A 17,891-nucleotide genomic window follows, 5' to 3' on the forward strand; every position below is an offset into this window, starting at 1 on the left:
TGTCTTTTCCCTTAGGGGAGGAACACCCATGCTGAAGTCCCTTCGCTCTGCGCCTAGCTTGGCACCCCTCGGGCGTCCTTAGCCCGAGGTCCCAGCCAGCCCTGGGTTTGGCTTGGCGGAGGCCGCGTGTGTGCGGGAGCTCGGGAGAGCGGCGTGCACCATCCCAGTTTAACCGCGCCTGCAGTGCCCAGCCGGGATGAGCACTTGGCCCGAGGCTGCTCACCAGGCGCCTCCTCTCCCTTCCAGGTGCCTACTCTGGCTTGGAAGCGCGGGCCCCACCGAGCCGCAGGGAAACCTCTGCTTCTTTCCGACTTAGAAGCCTAGACCCCATTTTCTTGGATCCTCTGGACTCCAGCAGAGGGAAATTTCGCAACTGGTTTCAGCTCCACCTTGAGCGAGGACAGGCAGCATCAAGTTAAAGATAAATCCCAAGGAGTTGTTTTGAAGATGATCAGAGGCAGTTTCAGACACAGCTCAAGTACCGGAGCTTTACCTTTGAAAAAAATCGGAAGCTTTGCCTTCCCGCCCTTCTTTCCCTTTTTCCTTCTCTGTGTTCCATCCATCAGGCTTAGAATATGTGATACCGTTAAATGATTTGCCTTACACTTGCCAGGGGAGAGGTGGAGCTGAGCTGACCACTTCACCTGCTCTGTTCGGTCTCCTGAACATGCTCCGACCAGCCTGGAGAGTGAAAGGGTGGAAAGGGTTGAGGACGATCACAAAAGAACCAATGTTATCTCATTTTTATAAAAGCTTATGGCGTGTTAAAAGCAGTCGGGCTGCCTAGAAAGATTTTCTTTTTAAGAGGTTGATAGAGGCTCTCCATTGTATGATCCTATTCTTTGCCCATTTGCATTTCATTTCCTGAAAAGTTTTTTTTTTTTTTTTTTTTTTTTTTAATGGAGCGGGCTTTTTAAGAAGCAGGGGAGGTTTAAAAATGAGCGTCGGTGATTGTACACCCTGGGTTATGATGAACCACAGTTCCTTCTCGTGCTGGAAGAAGCACAAGCTTCAGCCATTTAATTTACTACGTACGGCAAATGCCTCATTGCAAAGTCAGCTCTCAGTTGTTTTTAATACACTCTTATGGGAAAAGTGGGTCTTTTCTAAATGTTAATCTAAATGTCTGAGTTTCCACTTACTATTCGTGTGGAATACCTCACAGTCACTAACTCCAGGTACTCACCCTTGGAATTGGGTTGGTGACGTTGTCTTGAAGCCAGCTCGAAACAAGAGGTGGGGACATGCCAGCAGCCTCTTGGATGGAGTTTTGCTGGCTGCGAAACTAAGGCTAGCACCTCTTGTCTGCAAGCTGTTCTTTAAAGGTCTCCTGGAAAACATGCTGTACATTCTGCAGGCTTATTTACAACAAATGTCTTGCACAGATCATAGTAATATGCAAGACACATGGAGTGGAGCCGTAAATCTGACTGATATTTCCCATGTCATATTTTACATTCTGGGGCATGAGGCCCATTCCCCTTAGCAACTGTCAGAGAGTCCTCAAGAAATGAGCACTAGTCAGGCTGTGAAACAGGTGAAGCCACATGCACCTGGCTTTGCACAGTTGGGCGTAATTGGAGTTTTCAGAATAGAGGGTGTGTTTCAGTGCTTATGAAGTTCTCCCTTCCCAGAAAGGTGTCCATTCATTAAAACCAAGATAAGATGCACTGGTGTGGCATGCTTGCCTGACCACTAGTCTCACCATACTCTCTAGGATTAGCCCTAGGTTGTTCTTACTTATCCAATTAATAGTTTTTGTTCTTTAGGACTTTTCTTGTTGATTTGAAACAAGATACTTTGCTTGCCCTAACCAACGGGGTATAGAATTATGCCATTTGCCTTGCTGTTATGAGAATATTTAACAATTCAGTAGCGTTTTCTTTACCATATTTATCATTTATCTGTTTCCAAAATGATTGCACCAACTTTTTTTTTTCTTTCCTTTCCCTCCATACTTATGTAGAAACCTCTGCAAATCAGAGGGAGATTTCAAATTGGTTTTGAATATACTCTAGGAGGAAGACCCTTGGGACAAGGAAATGTTGTAGAGCCCAGTAGTGGCCCAAGAAGCAATATTCTGTTTCCCTCCTTTGTAAGCAAGACTTAGCTCTTCAGATGAACATCTCTGCCTGTCGGCATATTGTAAGGAAGGCACTCTGGTGCCATGATCACTGTATATTTTTACACTTTCCAACTTAAAAGGAGGTTGTTTAAAAGTTATTCATGACCTGCCAAGTGCTAACTGAATCCACATCATGTTGTCATACTGATTTGTTTTTGTTCTTCAAGAAGAAAAGGGGGACTGCTGTTCATCTGCTTGTTATTTTTGCCTTAGATAGTGTACATAAGATACTGTAGTCATTAAAGGCAGAGAGGAAGATAATCTTAGACAAGCTGAGCTTTCATACAATTTCTTGCTTTAAAACATTTCCTGGACAATGAAATTTTGATTGCAATAACTAGAGTAATGCATTAATGGCAAGAGAAGTACACATTTATTACATAGGCATAATAATAGTCTTGTGATTTACACATACTTAAATCCGTCTATCTGTCTAGCTCATAAAGTTTAAAATCTATAGTCATTTCTTCCTTAATGAATGTTGTGAGGCCACCCTCTTCCTTCCCACTTTTCTTCTTCTGTTCCTTTTCCTCACAAATCTTTCTCTTCCTAGGACTATGAGAAAGAGTCTTTTTCCCCTATTTCCTGCCAGACTTATTTTTTCCTGATTCTTGGGTTGTGCTCTTATTTTGAGCAGCCCAGTGGCATCTTCTTAAGAGATCTTTTACGCATCTCAGTTTTTAATAAGAGATTAATTGTTCTGACCTAGCCCTATAATGATAGCACTTGTCACCCTTTGCATACTTTTTTTGCTCTCCAGATGACCTATCGGTGGGTCTGTGGTTCTTTAAGTAGTACCTCATAGGGGAGGGAAACATTTGGAGCTGTGGATCCTTTCTGAGCTCTCTCAGGACTGGATGACTGAATCCGTCAGGTAGTTCTACACTGCGCTGTCTTATTGATTAGGAAATCACTTTTCTGTTTATTGTCTCAATGCTTCGTAAATTTGTTTCTATTGTCCTCTTCCTACCAAATGCAGTACCCAACTTTAAGCACTGCCAGTGTTTATCAGGGAATTGGTTTATTGGGAGATACTGCATGTTTGATATCCTTCCCTTCTGCTTTTTTTTTTTTTTTTAATATCTAGGCTAGAGACTCAGACATGTATTAAAATCTAATCCCAAAGACAAGTGATTTATTCCATAGCATCCTCTTAAGGAAGGGGGTGGTGGTGGTGTGTGATGCCCTCATAATGGGAAGGCACATGTGTTCACAGGGAGCCCAGATGTGCCCTCCTTCTTGATTATACCTTTGCCATTAATGCTGATTGTCCCTTCGTCCAGGCTGTTACTTGGCCAGCAACATCATTGTCTTCTCTTCCTTCCTCCTCCTTCTGATACCTTCATGAACTAACTGCTCAACAGAATAGATCAATGGAAACGTTCCCTATTTCTATTTCATTCTTAGTCACATATTCTATGTAGAGACACTTATTTTCTCCCTCCTTCTTTCTTTTCCTTTTTTCCTTTCCTTTCCTTTTTCCTTTCTCTCTTTTCTCTTTTCTTTTCTTTTCTTTTTTGAGACAGGTTCTCACTCTGTCATCCAGGCAGGAGTGCAGTGGTGCCATCATAGCTCACTGCAGTGGCGAACTCCTAGGCTCAAGTGATCCTCCCACCCCAGCCTCCTGAGTAGCTGGGACTGTAGGCATGCATCATCACACCCGGCTCAGTAATTTTTGTGTGTGTGTGTGTTTGTTTGTAGAGATTAGCTCTCACTATTTTGCCCGGGTTGGTCTTGAACTCCTGGGCTCAGGTGATCCTTCTGCCTTGGCCTCCCAAAGTGCTAGGATTACAGGTATGAACCACCACATCTGGCCTCACCCCTTTACTTTCTAAATGGCTGCTGCCAGCATAAGACCTATTATCATGTTGTTAGCACTCTTTTTGTATTGTACCTGTTCCTTAAAATAATAAATACATTTCTGCAACTTTGTTTGAATATGAAATAATACTTACATGAAATAATAGTAATACTTATTAGTAATACTTTCATACTTAGTTGAGTATGAAATAATACTCCTAATAATAGTACTTACTTCATGTGTGAGAGTCATAATTCTAAATGCTCTACAAACATTAACTGATGTAATCCTGAAGATAACTCTTTGAGATAAGTACTGTGATTACCCCCATTGGTAAGATAGGAAAAGAGGGACACAGGATTGAAAGCTTGCCCAAGGCCATGGAGTTAGGACATAGTAGGGCCTAGATTTGTACCTACTCCATCTGACTCCAGGGCCCACAACAAAGACAATTTTCTGAACTATGCAGAAAAGAAAATGACCCTTGTATTTTGATGACAAAAGTACTCAAATGATATCTTTATTACTATCAAGAGGCATAGAGGAATTTAGAGTACCTTAAATAAGTCTATAAATATGTTCAGATAAATCTAAAAGATTTGTGTTGTTTGAAAATAACCACCCTCTCCCCATTCAGCTTACTATACTTTGGGATTGGATTCACACTTAAAATTCTGAGTGCCAGTTTCCAATATGATAGCTTGCTTTTGTTTTCAATTTTGAATTTCGGCAGAAAATATGACTCTGATTGAATACGCCATCCATGGAACGGCAGATCCCACGAGACTATTTGTTGCATGTCTTGTATTTTTAGCCTTGTTTGCCAGGGAAATGTGGAGCATGAGATTTGAGAATAGATTGTTAACACCAGAGGCTGCTGTTTCTGCTGTTTTGGGTACTCCTGCTGCTGCTCTTGTGAGGCAGATGGCTAGATTCATTTATAGAAAATAGATATTCGTTCTATTTTGCATTTCCACTTTGAAAAGAACTTTTAATTGTTTGTGCCACATTGCATCGTATGGCCTTATTGTGTGCATACACACGCTGTGCGTAGATAATTTTCAGAATTAGGTGGATGTTAATGTATTCATTTTGGATTGTGTTATCTGAAATCCACTGCTAATTCCTGTGGTTTTGGAATTTTCTCTTGAAAGGAGTATGTTTTCGCTGTGTAAGTATTTTGTGCTCACCCTACCACCACTCCCCCCACACCACTTCACTGAATTCAGTGATAGAAATATGAGGGTTGTGTTTATGGGGCTAAAGTAGAAACAATAACCAAGTAGTAACATTTTTCAGATGATATCAGGCCACTATAGAGCATAAAATATTTCTGAATATTGTTTCTATCAGGACAAGGATAAAATGAGGTCAGTATTCTTCTTATATGACCAGTCTCACTTTTTTTTTTCAAACTTCAGAGTAGCTTTTATTTTTTATTTTTAAATTTTAACACTTTTTAAAATTGACGCATAGTACATGTACATAGTTTTGGGGTACAAGTAATAACTTAATACATTAATATAATTAGTAAAGATCAAATCAGTGTACTGGGTTATCTATCACCTTTTGATATTTATCTTTTCTTTATGCTAGAAACATTTGAATTGTTCTCTTTCAGCTATTTTGGAATATGCAATAGATTATTATAAACTATAGTCACCCTACTGATCTATCAGACACTGGGTCTTATTCTATTAAGTGGTATATTTGTACCCATTTATCAACTTCTTTTCTTTTGATAGTTTATTTTATAAATGAGGAGACTGAAAAAGTTGAAAGCTGTCTTCCAAGAGAGGTCAATGTTGGCTTTATTTAATGCAAATATTGACTTTCTGCCCCCAAATTACTGGATTCGTAAGGTGCAAAAGAACCCTCCTTCCCAGAAAGATTGGTACAGGTACCCCCACCACTCCAGCCCACATTGTATTTAAGGGTATTTTTCCACAGGTGGGAAAATATCACTGTAACCACGTGGGATTTGAATAAGAAACTTTACAGATGTTTTGTTGTTACCTAAATTGAATGCTATGGCTTCCCAGTCAGATAAGTCAGAGGGGAAATGACATCACAGACATTTGGGAAGGTAAGTAACTGGTAGGCAGGCATAGGAAGGAGAAGATGCAAGAGGCCACAGTGAAGAAACTGTCTGAACTACTTCAAGGGACTCACCACCACTGGGATGACTATGCTTTGTGTGATACAATTCACAGATGTTGGCAGCTTATTATTTTATTTATTTATTTATTTATTTATTTTTGAGATAGAATCTTGCTCTGTCGCCAGGCTGGAGTGCAGTGGCAGGATCTTGGCTCACTGCAACCTCTGCCTCCCAGGTTCAAGCAATTCTCCTGCCTCAGCCTCCCGAGTAGCTGGGATTACAGGCATGCACCATTATGCCTGGCTAATGTTTGTATTTTTACAGACAGGGTTTCACCATGTTGGTCAGGCTGGTCTCAAACTCCTGACCTCGTGATCTGCCCACCTCAGCCTCCCAAAGTGCTAGGATTACAAGCATGAGCCACCGTGCCTGGCCAGCAACTTATTATTAAAGAGAACGTATTTACTCAATATTGGAGAAGATTTGCCTCTAAATAAATATGTGGTAGTTTAGGGTTGCTTAGAAGTCATTGGTGTCTTCTGTTAGCAACAGTACTTATTTAGTAGTTAACATCTTTATTTGAATTTAGTGTAATAAACCTACCGGGAGAGAAGGGGAAGTCAAATGATCATGGGTTATGGAAGCTAAGCTGGTAATATTTGAAACTCACAAATCAGTGCTTTTCAGATGTTAATGTGCATTTGAATTACTGCAGATCTTGTTAAAATGCACATTCTGATTTAATAAACCTGGGGAGGGGCCTGAGGTTCTGCATTTCTGATAAACTCCCAGGTGTCACCATCTATGGGCCATAGATGATAGTAATTCTTGTTTTCCATTTTCAGTATTGTTTTTTCTTTTGCAAGCCAGTATGAAGTGGAATTCCATGTAAGAATATTTTTAAAATGCCAATTGAAGAGTAAGAAAACACAAATGTCAATTTTAACTCAGACAAACAGCCACTTATAAAACAAATAGGCATTCTGAGGGCACCGTCCTGATGCAATATAAAGCATTTATAAAGAAAGATGCTGCTCCAGTTTCACAATATTTTAAAAGTCTTGGATTTCCTTTTGAGCTAATTGGGGTCTTATATCTGCATCTAATTTATTTCTTGTCATAAAGAGGAAATTGACTCACCCAGAATTTTACCAGTTTGCCCAAAGTCAGATTTTTGTTAAATAAGAGGCCTTTCTAACTTTCTGTAGCACTCTTTCACGTTATTCTCTTGGCAGGAGCTACATATGCTTAAGAATGATCCGGAGTTCAGGATAATGAGGGGATGAGGCTATAGTTAAGCAAGAGATAGAATGAGAACAGTTGTTTTAAAAAAAACAGAGCAGTGAGTCCATATGGGGTAGTGATGTTTCCCAAGCGGTTGGATCCTTATCCCAACATGGTGTGGAGGTTGTGTCAGGCCCCTCTGCCTTTGATGCAAGTTCCATCTCATTCACTTTTACTTACCCAGTACCTGATAGGGCTTGTCCCATAGCACATGTTGAATAATGTGTGTTACTCGAACTTTATTAAGGCATAAATATTTAGAATAAAATTTCAAAAATCTACTCAATACTGTGATAAAACCCTCAGGAAACTTTATTCGCCAGAGGAAGAATAAAATAGTTGTAAGAGGGTTTGACATTTGTTTTAGACAGATACTAAGGCCTACATTCCTAGATAGATTCTTCTAGAAAGATGATTAAGTGACATCTATCATGTGGTCCTATTATGCGTGGCTGTTTAATTCATGTGCATGCAACTTAACATTTTTAGGGGACTCACTTAATTTTGATTGCTTTGTATCTTTGTACCCGCCCTAATATTGAACAGATGAGGAAATTAAGGTTGACTTTAGAGATTTTTTGACCAAAGTCGAACAAACCTAAACAGGTAGTGATAAACAGTGCTAGGACTAGAAGCCAAGCCTTCATGGTTTCAGGGCCTTTTCAATGATGTTACCATGTAATTCTATTTTATTAGCACATGGATTGATTATACTGAGGTGGGATGATACAGCACTTCACTCATAGTCCATTTGACAGGGATGTGGATGTATAATCATCGGAGACAGAAAGAGAAATAAATGGATAAAAATTCATTTCACTGCCTATTGTGCCTTCTTGGTCTGTAGGGTGGTATGTTTCTCATGGTTATAAACAGAAATGGCCCTGTCTGGGACAAAGGGCTGTCACAAATGTGTCAGGAATGATTGGAGGACAGTAACTTTATGAATATATTAAAAATAACATGCTGTAGTATGGAGTAATTGATGTGTAGAATATTCTGAAGAACTTTTGAAAAATCAGGGGATTTAAAGTAGTTTATTAAAGTAAGTAAAATAACAAATTACAGTAGTTTTTCTCAGGTTTTGTTTTTAAAGATGCTATTACAGGCTGGTCACAGTGGCTCATGCCTATAATCCCAGCACTTTGGGAGGCTGAGGTGGGAGGATGGCTTGAGGCCTGGAGTTTGAGACTAGCCTGGACAACATAGCCAGACTCTCTTCTCTACAATTTTTTTTTTTTTTAAGTTAGCTGGACGTGGTTGTTCGTGCCTGTAGTCCCAGCTACTCGGGAGGCTGAGGTCAGGGGACTGTGTGAGCCCAGGAATTTGAGGTGACAGTGAGCCATAATCACTGCATTCCATTCCTGGAGACAGAGCAAGACCCTGTCCCTCCAAAAAAATTAATTAATTAAATAAATATGCCATTAGAGACACCAATTTTTTAGAAGTATACTAGTTCCTCAATCTGCGTACTTTTCTAAATACCTCGTCTTTATTATTACTTTTGAGTGTATGTGCTTTATTTTTACTTTCTGTGTCCAGTTGTAAAGCTAAATTCTTCTGATTTGTGTTTGAAAGTAGTTTAGTGGCACAATACAATTAGACTTATAATAACAATTTCTATCAATATGTCATTAAGAAGTGTCTAGCCCGTTTTTTTTAAGAGAGATGGAAAAAAAATACAGAGCACAAAATACAGTTCTTTGCCAGAGAACTATAACTGTGTTGTAAGCCTTTTGAAAGGAACTGGGAAAAGAAAGAATCTATCCTTCCTCTGAATAGACAGCCCTTGTTCCTCTCTCAGTCTTGGGACCAGAAGCTGCAGTGATTACTAGCAGCTTGTATCAGGAGGTTTCCAAAGTTGTTTCTCTTAAAAAAAACAATCAGGATGTTCACAGGTTTTGTCAGTGTGAGGTGTGTGGGAGGGATATAAGGGTTTGGGGGTTTGCTATAAAGAAATAACAGGTTTGTTATTAATTTTATTTTTCAACTTAGAGCAAAAAATAAAAATATCCATCTGATGTTTTCTAAAGTTTAGCAGCTAACTTGCAATGCACATCAGTCTCCAGGATATCAATGTGAAAAGACAGCTCTAACCTACCACATTCTGCAGCGGAGAAGACCATTGTAGAGTCAATTATTAATAATTGTCAAGGTGATAAGGACTGTAATTCATGGATATCTGTGTGTATTATATATTAGTAGAATGTCATATATCATCATCATAGCAAACTTACATCATTAAAGTTATATGCCATTAATTTAAATGGCATTAGTAACACTTAAACTTGGGATGTAATCACAATTTTGACTCAAAAGTCAGCTGCTTAATTCTGCTAACCATCACTTCACTCTCCATGGTGTCTCCCATCTAACCCCCTATGCTCGGTCTTTTCTTGTTTCCTTTCTCCTCTTCAAGTCAAAACTTCCTTTCCATTTAAGCAATGTGGGGGGCTGGAAAGTTCACAATTATGTGTACTTGAAACATCACTTTTTTCTCTAGTTCTTTTTATTTGTAGGAGAAGCAGTGACTAAATTGTCATTAAGGCTCCTTCCTGCTCTGAACTTCCGTGATGCCGCCCTTTGTTTTCTGTACCGTTTATTCACATTATTTTTTATCATTTCAGGAAGCTTTTCTTGGCATTTTAAATATGCATCAAACCTTCAGTAAAGGGATAATACTCTGGAAATAGAAATTGCAGGACAAGTTAATGGGACTTCATAATGACGTTGGTAATCCTTGGCTTAAGCATTTTCAAGAATGTACCAACTATAAGAGAAGTCTATTTTTTTTTGTTTTGATTTCTCTTAAATCAGTGGCTGTAGGTTAATGCATACATGTATAACTAATGCAGAAGTGGCTTGGCAGGAGAAGACCTGGAGGAGTTAGGCACCCGCTGCCATAGCTCACCATTGCTCAGTTGGGTGTATGGGACCCCACTTGCTAGATTGACTTCTTTCTTTTTTTTAGTAGATACCAGATATATGAAATTTCATGTTAAACTTGCAGATCTGAAGTCTTATCAAATTGTTTTCACGAAGCATCATGACTCCAGCAAAACTCACAAGATATGGCACTCGGCCCTCCAGTTTGTCTCAAATCAATGACTTGGTCATGTTTTGTTAAGAGATTTAAAGAATCAGGGAGCCAGTTGGTCCTCATTTTCAGTAATTATCTTCGCTTGAGCTGTGGGCATACAACACTTTTTCTAGATTTGTAGAATAGTGTTATGTCATGGCCCTTTATTGAATACTGATTTGATCACTGAGTTTCTGTGGCTCTCTGTTTCCCATTTGCAAAGAAAAACAATCATAAAATTACATTGCTAAAAAGGGCCCTAAAATTTCCAGGCCAAAGTCCAAATTTGTACATGAGAAAAAAAGGTGTTGAGGAGTGAAGTTGCTTGCTTGGCTTTTAGAGGTCATTTCTGTCCGTCCCTGCCCATGAATCCAGGTCTTCATTTTCTCAGTGTTGTCCTTGCCTCTTCCCTTTCAGGCTTATAATAACAAAAGTAATCAATAGAGGCACAAAGGAATTCAAAAGAATGATACCAGAAGACTAAAGACTATTGATCATTTTACCCTTCTGTTAAAGGATGTTTTCCTTTTATTTAAAATGTTTATATTTTTCTAAAATATCTTTGAAATTACAGAGATTTTTTTTTTCCTTTGGCTTACAGAATGCTGAGGTCATGATATGAGGGATGCAGTTTGGTGTAGCAGAAATAATATTGTAAAAAAGGTTTGCATTATAGATTTGTTTTGTGTTTGGGTGAAAGTTAGGGTGTCTTAAGTCTTAATCTTAAGCTTTTGTTCCAGTTACTTAACATCTGGATCCTTAATAATAAATTTGTTCAGTATGAATCTACTAGGAGATCCTAAATAACTTCTCTCTCTCTCTCTATATATATATGTATAAAATATATAAAATATATATAATATATAAAAATATATTATATATAAAATATATATAATATATAAAAATATATTATATATAAAATATATATAATATATAAATATGTATTATATATAAAATATATATAATATATTAATATATATAAAATATATATTTATAAATATAAATATATATTATATATAATATATATAAAATATATAAAAATATATAATATATATTATATATAACATATATGAAATATATAAATATATATAATGTATTATATAAATATATATAATATATTATATAAATATATAAAATATAATATATAAAAATATAATATATAATATATATAATATTTATATTTTAAAAATATATTTTATATATATTATTATATAATAATATAAAAATATATAATATATTATATAAATATATAATATATTATATATAAATATATATAATATATATTATATATTTTTATATTTTTATATAATATATAATATATAAAAATAATATATAAAATATATATAATATATATAAGTTATATATAATATATATAAATATATATATTATATATAATCATATATATTATATATATGATTATATATTATATATAATTATATATAATTATATATAAAATCTATATAAAAATATATATTTTGAAGACAGCTTTCCATGTTGGCAGTAATATGTCCATGATATCCTCAAAAAGCCATAAATCTACATCCAAAAAGAGTGACTGGATATACTTTTAAAAGCTTTGGTGGCCAGGCGTGGTGGCTCACGCCTGTAATCCCAGCACTTTGGGAAGCCAAGGCAGATGGATCACCTGAGGTCAAGAGTTGGAGACCAGAGTGGCTAACATGGCGAAACCCCATCTCTACTGAAAATACAAAAATTAACCAGGTGTGGTGGCAGGTGCCTGTAATCCCGGCTACTCGGGAGACTGAGGCAGGAGAATCGCTTGAACCTGGGAGGTGGAGGTTGCAGTGAACCGAGATTGCACCACTGCACTCCAGTCTGGGCAATGGAGGGAAACTCTGTCTCAAAATAATAATAATAATAATAATAATAATAATAATAATAAAATAAATAAAAACTTCGGTTGCTTCTTCTCATGCAGTTCTGAGTTTCTTTTAAAGTGAATTCTGCATCTCTTGTGACCATAATAACGTGCAAAAAGCAATCCCTGTATAGAGCTTATGAAACTCTTGTGCCTCTATTATGATGATTCATGTTGAAGCCACCTTGCTGGAGAAGTGTTGAAAACTCTTGATTCTTGGAGATTAGGTGTCAAAATATTCAAGGTTTGGCTATTTTTAGCAATTTATCAGTGAAGTGTCTTGCTGCTAGAAATAGTGATCAGGCTTTGAATCTACAAATCCCTTGTCTTCACTGAAAGCCATTTTTTTTTTTTCAAAATTGCAGAAAGGAAAACATCTGTAGTATTTTCACCTAGGGTTAGGTGAGAACATCATAGGTGCTTTGAATGTGTGTGGGCACTTACTTTTTTTTGTTTTTTTAAGTTATTTAAAAGTTTAAACGGTTTTATTGGAACACGTTAGATTAAAAGATGAGCCCCAAATGTTTAATGTAACCCTTGTTTATAGAAACATCCATGTGTGTAATTGAAATTCTGAAGAGAAAGGGTTTAATTCTGAAGTTCTCAGTCAGCTGATGCCAAGGCCTTGATCTCAGAGCACTTAAGTCAGAATCTCAGTGGGAAGGACCCAGGGTTTTGTTTGTTGTTGTTTGCTTGTTTGTTTGTTTGTTTTAAGTTCCTCAGGTTGTTCCCAATTTGGGAACTTAAGACTGAGAGCCATGGATTTATTTATTTATTTCCAAATAATTTCAACTTATATTTTAGATTCAGGGGGTGCATGTGCAGGCTTGTTACCTGAGTATACTGTGTGATGCTGAGGTTTGAGAATGATTGATCCTGTCACCCAGATAGTAAGCATAGTACCCAATAGTTAGTTTGTTTTTCTTTTTTGAGATGGAGTCTCGCTCTGTTGCCTAGGCTGGAGTGCAGTGGCACGATCTCGGCTCACCGCAACCTCCGCCTCCCTGGTTCAAGCAAATCTCCTGCCTCAGCCTCCCGAGTAGCTGGGATTACAGGTGCATGCCACCATGTCCGGCTAATTTTTTTCTATTTTTAGTAGAGACGGGGTTTCACCATGTTGACCAGACTGGTCTTGAACTCCTGACCTCAGGCAATCCGCCTGCCTCGGCCTCCCAAAGTGTTGGGATTACAGGCATGAACCACCGCTCCTGGCCCCAGTAGTTGCTTTTTCATCCCTCCTTCCCCCACTCTAGTAGTCCCCAGTGTCTGTTGCCACCATCTTTATGTCCATGTGTACCCAGTGTGTAGGTCCCATTTATAAATGAGAACATGCAGTATTTGGTTTTCTGTTTCTGAATTAATGTCCTTAGGATAATGAGAACCATGGATTTAATGCATGCATTGATAGTGTATAAACGTAGAAACTGTCCTTTCTTGAGAATTCAAGAAGTTATTTGAAGATTCCTATAATGACAAAAGCATAAGGTATGAAGATGACCGCCAATGGTTCACCTCTTCCTCCCTATTAGGCCTTATCTTTCCACCTTGCATCCTATACTCGTCTGTTCTCATGTTGCTATAAGAACATACCTGGGACTGGGAAATTTATAAAGGAAAGATATTTAATTGACTCACAGTTCAACATGGCTGGGTAGGCACCAGGAAACTTATAATTATGGCAGAAGGGGAAGAAAACATGTCCTAATTCACATGGTGGCAGCAAGAAGTGCTGAGCAAAAGGGGGAAAAGCCCTTTGTAAAACCATCGGATCTCATGAGAACTTTCGTGAGAACCACCCCCATGATTCAATTATCTCCCACCGGATCCCTCCCACAACACGTGGGGATTATGGGAACTACAATTCAAGGTGAGATTTGGGTGGGGACACAGACAAACCGTATCACATCCTAAACCCTTTGCATGAGTGAAACTGAATGTTGGCACACAACATTTCACCTTTTGGGAGCTAGCCTTTTCTTGCTAGGGTAAAAGAATTCAGGTATTAATAAAACGAATGTGATTATATGGAAAGATTATACAGTATGGAAGGAACATTTTAAGAACATGAGGTTAGAGATTGTGCCATGTTTCTCTTGTGGACAAGAACATAGGGGCCCATAAATGGAGACTCCTTGTTTTCCTTTAACCTTCATCTAATGTGTCTTAGATATTACATCTCCGGATGTAAATGATAAGAGGCCATATTTATGAAAGGACTAATATTTTTGTACTTATCTTAGTGTCTGAAGGATGTAGGCCTGGTAGTTCCTCATACGGAGTAGGGTGAGGCCCTAGTCACTATCTACTGGTAACCAAAAGAGGTGGGCAGGAACCCCTGGCCCACACACCTTTGCCATTGTAGGAAATATAGCATAGGCATTACATCTAAAGCAAGCTTTCCCAATATTACTACCCTGTTCCTAACTACCAATGGTTCTTTTTTTTTTTTTTTTTTTTTTGAGACGGAGTCTCACTGTCGCCCAGGCTGGAGTGTAGTGGTGCGATCCCGACTCACTGCAGGCTCTGCCCCACGGGGTTCACGCCATTCTCCTGCCTCAGCCTCCTGAGTAGCTGGGACTACAGGCGCCAATGTTTTTTATTTATGAAAAGCCCCTTGTAAAACCTGGTTCAAGTAAAACATTTTGTGATTTATTTAATTGTTGCATATGAATAAATATAGTTTTTAAAAAGTATCAGATGAAAATGTATATCTATGAACTTACCACTATACTTAGAAGTAAAGTTATCAACATCTTTCACTCCTCTACATATTTCTCCTTTAACCCATTTTTCTGGTCCTTCTTAAAAGTAATCACTCTTAAATTTTGTGCTTATTCTGTTGTTTTAAAAAATAGTTTAAACAAATATGTGTGTACTCCTAAACATAGGTTACTTTTGCTTCTTTTTGAGATATATTTAAATTTTAGTGTGGTCTACATATTCTTCAGCAGTTTGTTTTTTTACCCAATATTATGTTTCATCTGTATTCCTGCATTTACTATCCCTAGTTGATTCACTTCCCTGAAGTACAATATTCAGTTGTGTGGCTATACCATAATTTACTTATTCATTTTGTTGTCAGTAAAATTTGGGTGATTATCAGATTTTTTTCTAGCATGAAAAATGCTACTAGGAACATTCATGTATGTGTCTAATGGTATACACTTTCAAGTGTTTTTTTATATATGTGAGAGTAGATTACTTCGACCTTGAAGATGAACATGCTATCTTTTCCAGATACTGCCTATTATTTCAGCAAGATATGAGTTCCCATCATTTTATATTTGTCAGCATTTGATATTTCCAGGCCTAGTGATTTCCAGTCATTTACTGGATATAATATGATTATCTCTGTAGGGAGTTGATTTCCATCTCCTCAATTACTAATAAAGTTAAAAATCTTTTCATATGTTTTATTGCCATTTTTATTTCTTCTGTAAAGCACCTACTTATGGCTTTTTCTCATTTTTTGTTTGTCATCATTGAATTATAGGAGTTTTGAGAGAGTGAGCGAGCTAGTCTGTGTGTGTGTGTGTGCACGTGTGTGTGTATCTCCTTAATGTGTTAAATGTGATTGGAACTTCTTCTCCCACTTTGATGCTTCCTTTCTTCCCCACTTGTTTTAGGTATCTTCTGATGAAGTGGAGTTATTTATGGTATGTTCTCAGGAGCTACAATTTTTAATTTCAATGTAATCAGTGTTTTTAATTATCTTATGTTTAGCTCTTTTGGGTCATGCTTAGGAAATTCTTCTTAAATTTCATTGATAACAGTCTTCCATACTTTCTTCTAAAGTCTTATATTTTGGCTTTTCATATTTATTCCTTTAATCCACCTGGAGTAGATTTTTTTTTCCCTCTGTAGAGTTTGGAGTAGAGATTTTATTTCCTTTTTTTTTTTTTCTTTTTTTTTTGAGACAGAGTCTTGCTCTGTCGCCCAGGCTGGAGTGCGGTGGCACTATCTCAGCTCACTGCAACCTCCACCTCCTGGGTTCAAGCGATTCTCCTGCCTCAGCCTCCCGAGTAGCTGGGACTGCAGGCATGTGCCACCACGCCCAGCTAATTTTTTGTATGTTTTTTAGTAGAGATGGGGTTCCACCATGTTAGCTAGGATGATTTCGATTTCCTGACCTTGTGATCCTCCCGCCTCGGCCTCCCAAAATGCTGGGATTATAGGTGTGAGCCACCACGTGGCCTCATTTCATTCTTTCATGTGGATAGGCAGTTGTTCCAGAAGTATATAGTGAGGAGCTGCTTCTTTCTCTAATGATCTGCAATGTCACCTTCATCATTTATGAAGGTTGCACATATACATGGGAATTTTTTAGTCAGGCATTAAATGTTCTTCAAAAGAGTTCCTGCAGACGTTTTTGTTTTTATTTCCTACTGTTCCCTTCACGTACTCTCTACTGAACTAAACTCTGTAATGTGTCTCGAAACTGTCCCACAATTTTCCTTGTCTTAAGAGTTTAATGCTTTCATACACCTCTCACATTCAGCCTTGTGCTATTGTCTTAGGTATATTTATTTCTCTTTTGCTCCCAATTATGTTGTAAGCTTTTGGAAGCAGGAAGGATATTTTGTTCATCTTTGGTAGCATTAAACAATGAATACAATGTTTTTTACTTAATAGATATTTGGTAAATCATTGAACTAAATTGGGGTTTGGAATTGAAGGTCTTAGAAATTACCTGACCACTCCCATTATATTTGCCCATCCATGATCACTGAGATTTATAGAGATTAAATGCAATGCCCAGTTTCACACGTTTTTGCATCACTGTCTCTTTTTTTCTTGAACTTATTCCAGAGTGTCTTTTAATATCCATTCCATGATCAAATGGCTGAACTATTAAAATGCTGTCCAGAAGTGTAAAGCAATATGAAGATGCTAGAAAAGTTGAAGAGACACATATATGGTAGGTCCAAGACCATTACACTTACTGAGTCCATTACTAAAAATGATGTTCACTTAACATCAAAACACTCAGGATTACCCAAGCACAATATACTGATTTGCACCTCTGCCTTTGTTCATGCCCCTTGTTCAGGAGAACTGCTTTCATGTGCTACTGTCCATAGATCTTCTCTATCCTTACAGATTAATTTCTTCCTGTTGAATGCTGTGTTTCCATACTTTGACATTCCTTCTGCACCATTCAGACCAATTTTAGTTCTTTTTTATGGTATCTCTCACTTTTGATTGTCACCCCTTAAGTCAAAGACAATTTTTTCATCTGTGTCTTCTCAACACCCAGCACAGGGCTATGTTTGGTAAAAATTAGGTATCCAAGATGTACTAAATGAAAAAAATCAAAGAAGCAAAAATTTTTGAAATTTCAAATGAGCTTATAAATAAGCTCTGTTATGTACTTATTATAAGCAGTTTGAAAATAGAGAAAAGTATTAAAGAGAACAGAAATCTCTAAAAATCCCAAAATAACCACCTCAGGAGAGTTCTTAAGTTAGAAGCCACATCTCTCAGGGTACCCCTGTTGATCTGCAGGTCTCTCTGCTGGTTTCTCTTAGTCACCACCATTTTGGAAGATGAACATCCAGTCACTCAAGTGCTAAACTAACACTCTAGCATTGCTCTTCTTATCATCTCAGAATGTTTGCTTCC

The 17,891-nt window shown here is 37.5% G+C and overlaps 1 protein-coding gene across 6 annotated transcripts in view; it reads left to right on the forward strand.

Annotated features, from left to right (window-relative positions):
• The window catches only part of UNC5D (unc-5 netrin receptor D), a 557,242-nt gene that overhangs the window by 585 nt on the left and 538,766 nt on the right, over nucleotides 1–17,891 (forward strand). The gene's annotated exons all lie outside the window — the stretch shown is intronic.

Source organism: Pan paniscus, chromosome 7 (genome assembly GCF_029289425.2).
Source record: "Pan paniscus chromosome 7, NHGRI_mPanPan1-v2.0_pri, whole genome shotgun sequence".
In the NCBI taxonomy this organism is placed as follows: domain Eukaryota; kingdom Metazoa; phylum Chordata; class Mammalia; order Primates; family Hominidae; genus Pan; species Pan paniscus.